Raw genomic sequence first — 6,088 nt, forward strand, 5'->3', positions numbered from 1 at the left:
TTTTGCACAGTTGCTGTATGCTGGCCCTTGAGGGGTTTTACCCAGTACAAGATCTGCTTATTGAAAGACATGAGCAAAACCCACCTGCCAACTTCTGGGTACTCCTCATACACTCTCCTCTCTTGTTTCCAATCTCTGCTACACAAATTCCAGCCATTTCTGCAGCCCTAAACTCTGATTTCTGTCTCATCAGAGGTAGACCTCTGGTTTCTACTTGGGTTCAACCTACCTGCACCACAGTTAGGAAAATGACTCAGGACAGAAAGCTGGGGTAAACAGGGAGCTCATTACATGTGTTTCCCTTCTCTCAAGGACCACAGTCCTGCACTGCCTGTTTACCAGTTCCTGAAAACAATTACCTTATTTATTTTTCCTGTTTTATGGTTGTTTAGGTCAGGAGATTAAGTCCAAAATGAATATCTTAGTCATGGCTGGACATGAAAATGTATCACCTCTTGGGATTTTGGCTAAGATCAAGTGTAGTATCTGTTCTTATTAGTTCTATAAGTTTTGAAAAATGAACACTGGCAGAATCAAGAACTATTATTTTAAAAGTATGCTTTGCTAATCATCTTTATCTTTCTGGCAACCCCTTACACAAACCCATCCACCTATCATATGTCCCATTCACTAGAAAAATGTTTTTAATTGTACATCGACTAAACTTCAATTTAAAAAGAAAGAAAAATAGTTTTAGATCCAAATCCCTATTAACATATTAGGATATTTGCATTTTTAAAACATATTTTAAAGTAGAAAATCAAAAGAATGAATATTTAAATTTTCATGCATCTCTACTAGCTGATAAAATTAATGAACAAGGTATGTTCCTTTTGATCATCAAATTGCCCCCTCTGATATCAAATATATACTTATCACTACATTTAATCAAATATATACTTGCCATCTTGGTACTACATTTATAGCATAAAAGAACAAGTCTACACAGCTAACATTCTTTCTAACCTCATTACTTTTTTCTTCAGATCATGGCATTTTCTTTGCTTACATAATTCTCCATGTTCTTTTCTCCTTATTACTGCTCATAACTGACATAGAAGATGGGCAGAGTGACAAGAAATTAAACAATGCTTATATTTCATAAGAATATTGACCCTGAGACACCATGGGTTATGATACCTCCTCAGTTTGTATTCATGTACTGTATTCAAACAATCAGGTAAAGGGCACCAGGTATAGGGGAGATAAAGAGGAATCAGAAGATCTTAGTTGCAGTCTTCTGCCTTTTACTAACTAGCTGTGAGCCCATAGGTGATTTCATTTAACATCTTGGTTTCAACATCAGTGAAACGTTAGTGTTGGACTAAAGAATTTTAGTATCTAACATTTACTGAGAGTACTTTCTATGTTCCACGTACTATGCCAAGAATCTTAAATATTCAATGTTTTTTAATCTTCACCATAATAAATCTTTGAGATTATTTGTCAGGGTTCTCCAGAGAAACAGAACCAATAGGATATATATATACAGATATGTGAGAGGAGATTTTTCATTAGAATTTGCTTGCATGGTTATGGAGGCCAAGAATTTCCACAGTATGCCATCTTCAATCTAGAGAACCAGGAAAGCTAGTAGTATAATCCAGCCCAAGAGCAGAGGCCTGAGAACCAGAGGGGTTGCTGATGTAAGTCCCAGAGTTTAAAGACCCGAGAACCAGGAGTTTCAATGTCCAAAGGAAGGAGATATGGGCATCCCAAATCAAGAAAAGAGAGCAAATTAGTCCTTCCTCCTCCTCCTTTTTCTATTCAGGCCCTCAGTGGATTGGGTGATGCTCACCTGCATTGGAGAAGGCAATCTGCTTTACTCAGTCTACTGATTCAAATGCTAATCTCATCCTGAGACACCCTCACAGACATACCCAGAAATAATGACCAACTATCTGAGCATCCCTTAACCCAGTCAAGCTGGCAAATAAAATTAATCATCACAGAAACAGATATTATTATTATTGTTATCTTATGAATACTTAAAACTGAGGTTCAGCACCACTAAGGATCTCCTCTAAGTGGTAAACAGAAGAGCCGGTTTTGGACTTACCTGTCTGATTCATGGGCCCCCGCTGGCAACCCTCAAATTCCCAGTGACACAGATTTTTAAACATTCTCCAAAATATTGAATTTCATATCCTGTTGGGAAAAAAGCTTACACACAGACTGGAGAGTCTTATCACTCCTCCTTCTGTTGAGCATAACCCAGGCCTGTACTGTGTTTGCACATTGTCTGTCAAATGTAGTTCCCAAGCAGAAACTTTGTCTAACACAACATTCTGCCTAGAGGTTCACACATTGCTGGCACTTGTTAAGTGTTCATAACAATATGAATGGCATCTGTTTACTAAAAGGCACTTTGCCATTAATGCTTATTTGACGTTAGTTCAAAAATATTTTTAGCAATGCTAAATGTTGAAAATATTCTAATCTTCTTAATATATGTAAAAGACCGTTTATACTAATATTAGCCCACAATAGCCTCAGTTTGGCCTAGTCTGGTTCTCGATAGACTGGACTCCCAGTAATATTCCTAGCCAAGATCTATTCCAGTTCATTTATTCATTTATTCATTCATTAGTTAGTGAATGTTTAGCGTTTAGTGAATATTTAAGCATATTTTTCACCTACCATTGTGCTAAGTGCTAGACAAATAAAACAAATATAATTTCAACCTTCAGGAATTTATCATCTAGTGCACTGGGGTTTTGCGTACAGGTAAGTAAACAGACAATTACAATTTGGTATAATAAGTACTATGGAGTTAGTACAACAGAAGGGGCATCTGAACCAGGATTAGGGATCAGAGAAGTCATCCTACACAAAGTGATATCCCAGTAAGATTTGAAATGTTCTCATAAATTAGCCAGGTAAAGAGCAGGTGGAAGAGGATCCCAGAGGCAAGAACTTGTTCAAAGAACTAAACGTTAGGGAAAGAGAAAGGCATTATTGGAAAAACTGAATATAGCTCAGAATGGTCCAAAGGGGAGTGGTAAAAAATGAGATTGAAAGGTAAACAGACATCATTCTAATGGACCTTATAAGCTTTATAACCTCCATGTTAAGCCATGGAACCTTTACCTGAAGACAACTGAAAAGATTTAAGTGGTCAAGTGAGATAATCAGATTTGCATCTTGAAAAGGTCACTTACTTAGGCTGCAGTGTAGGAAGCAAATTACAGGGGACAAGGATGGATCAAAGGAGAACAATCAGGGGCCTTTTAAAATGATAGTATCCTTAATTATAGTAAAGGCAGTAGATGAATTAGAGTCAATTAAGATAAAATTGACAAGACAAGGTGGGAGTTGTTAGAAGAGAGGTAGTTGGGAAGGAATGGGAATCAAAGACATACTTGTGTTTTTGGCTTGGAAAACTGGATAGATGTTAATCCTACTCATTGGGATAGGGAACGTGGAGGGAGAAACAGCTTTGAGGTTAGAAAAACTGATTTCAGTCAAGTCTAAAGAGATAGTTTTGTTGTTGTTGTTTAGAATATCTTCTGGGACTATTTCAATTCTGATGTAGTCCTAATCTGTCCCGCAGATTAGCACCTGTGAACTAGAGTGTATTCAGTTTTATCTTTCTTCATCAATTCAGTCAAAAATGCACTTCAATTACTGGAAGGGTGATGATAGGAAATGGAGATTACTCATCCTGAATAATATTGATTCTTGAAGAAGGTGTTGGTGGAACATACCTCACAGGCTGGACGAGATCCTGTGGGGAAAGTACTATTCTGGGCTAGTCAATAAAATTTTATGTCCAGGCACATAAAATACAATACTAGTTCTATGGAAAATGACTGATAGAGAAAGGTCCTAGAGGATTGCAAGCCAATCTCAGCTGATACAGAATTTCTGCAAAAGCTGATACAGCATTTCTGAAAATGTAGCTGCTTTCATAGAAATGGACAAGAGACCTGGTGATATAGTAAATTAAATCGAATGTCCCAGTCTGGTAGCTTTCACTGTCCACTGCCATAGGCTCCCCACAAAGACTGGACTTATTCATTGAGTGAAACCATTGGGAACATCCACCAAATTGCCTAACTGCTAAAAACTGAGATTATACTCAAAGAATCCTGTGCTCCCCAGCTGACTACATTTCTCATCCAGACTACTCTACTCAGTTACTTTACCTCTCCAGCATCGGCAGACATCTGCATTTGTGACTCCACCATGGAACAGGGCTTAATGACAGTAGCCTAGGTATTTTTCAGGGAAGGTTTTAAAACCGTAGCCATAATATTGAACTATATAATGAAATCCTTAAAAATAAATTAACTGCAGGTATCTTAATGTGTTGATGTAATGGAAGATGTCTGCCAAGAAGGATGGTTTTGGCTAGGATCTTAGGTCCATCCTTCTGATGATAATTAGGTAATATGTTTGGTTGCCTGTTGTTTATTGAGCCCACTCCTAATTTATGACAATAAAATCATGTTTTCAATTTAAAAGGAAAAGTTTATGTTTCTGTATTCTATAGTGCAGTGGCTAAAGTGGTTTAAAGTTTCTCAGATGAAAGTTAGAACAACGAAGGATGCCAAAGAGCCATCCCTGTTTTATGCTGCTCTGCCTTGTCATCTTTAAAATGATTGCTTTGAATTGTCAAGGTGGTATTATAAACAATGTAAAGAACATCTTTGTAATTATCTCCTTAGATTAAATTTCTAAAAGTGGGATTATATCCTGGATCAAATAATTTGCTCAATTTACAATTTATTTATATACCAGATTACTTACAAAAAGAACTACCCATTTAACTAACTCCCATGAATAAAACTTGAGTGATTATTTCCTCACATCTTCATTAATAATGGATTTTATCTGTATTTTAATCTACACTGATCCAAAAGCCAAAATATATTTCATAGTTTATTATTTTCACTTATCTGATTATTAATGCAGTTTCATATATTTTCATATTTCTTGGCCATTTGTATTTTTTCTATTAATCACCTTTGTATAACCATTGTTCATTTTTTAACTGGACTATTGATTTGTTTTTCTCATTGTGGGCCTCATTTTTTTCTCCTGATTTTTAAATTTGTAATATTTTTGACATTAATATTTTTTTAATTTTTACTGCCTGGAAATCACCTTTGTTTGATATTAATACTGTTGCTCCTGTTTCTTTTTGACTGTGTTTTTCTGATATATTTGCCATATATATTTATCTATAAATTTCTCTAGCAAACTCTAAAGTTATTCAGTTTTTCTATCCTCCTAAATAAGTCCTTAGTAAATTTTTATCATTTCCCAATGTTTCTTGATTTATTTAAATAGATTCTTTAAAAGTGCCCACATAAAAATATGTTTTTTTTACATTTAGCAGTTCATTGCTATTCCAATATGTGTTATCAATTTCTGAACTCACTGTAGGTCCTTGCACCCTACTCCTTTTCTTTAGGTTCAATTTTAGTATGTTTTTATGCAAAAATCTATGAGTGGTAAACTTTCTAGAACTCCCTGTTTGAAAACAATGATTTATTTAACCCTTACTGGAATGATTCTTTTAATTGGGTGTGGAATTCTAGCTCAATTTCCCTCAGCTGTTTGAAGACATTCTTCCTTTGTCTTCTGACAATTTTGCTACTGATGAGAATTCTACCGTCAATCCACCTCTTCTTTCTGGTTATCTTGCCCTTTGATTTAACGAAGTTTCACTTTATTTTTCCTGTTCAGTATTTGGAGAGTTTTATGGATTTAATTGTGTCCCCTAAAATGATGTGTTGAAGTCCTAATCGCAGTGCCTCAGAATTTGACTTTATTTGGAAACAGTGTCCTTACAGGGGTAATCAAAATGAGGTCATTGGGAGTGGACTTCAATTCAGTATGACTGTTATCCTTCTAAAAGGGGGAAGTTTGCACATAGAGACAGACATACAACGAAGAGTTAGAGACACAGAGAGAATGCCATGTGAAGATCAAGGCTGAGAGTGGGATGATGCACCTACTAGCCAAGGAACACCAATATCGCCAGTAAACCACCAGAAGATAGGAGAGAGGCAGAGAACAAATTCTTCCTTATAGCCCTCAGAAGGAATCTATGCTGCTAACACCTTGATTTTGGACTTCT

At 36.0% G+C, this 6,088-nt stretch overlaps 1 pseudogene; it reads left to right on the forward strand.

The window, feature by feature from the left end:
- The first annotated feature begins 447 nt into the window (after positions 1 to 447).
- LOC114891351 lies at positions 448 to 595 on the forward strand (annotated as a pseudogene).
- Positions 596 to 6,088: the final 5,493 nt, after the last annotated feature.

The sequence above is a fragment of the Monodon monoceros genome, unplaced genomic scaffold, assembly GCF_005190385.1.
Source record: "Monodon monoceros isolate NGI ecotype Baffin Bay Population unplaced genomic scaffold, NGI_Narwhal_1 Super_Scaffold_11, whole genome shotgun sequence".
NCBI lineage: Eukaryota > Metazoa > Chordata > Mammalia > Artiodactyla > Monodontidae > Monodon > Monodon monoceros.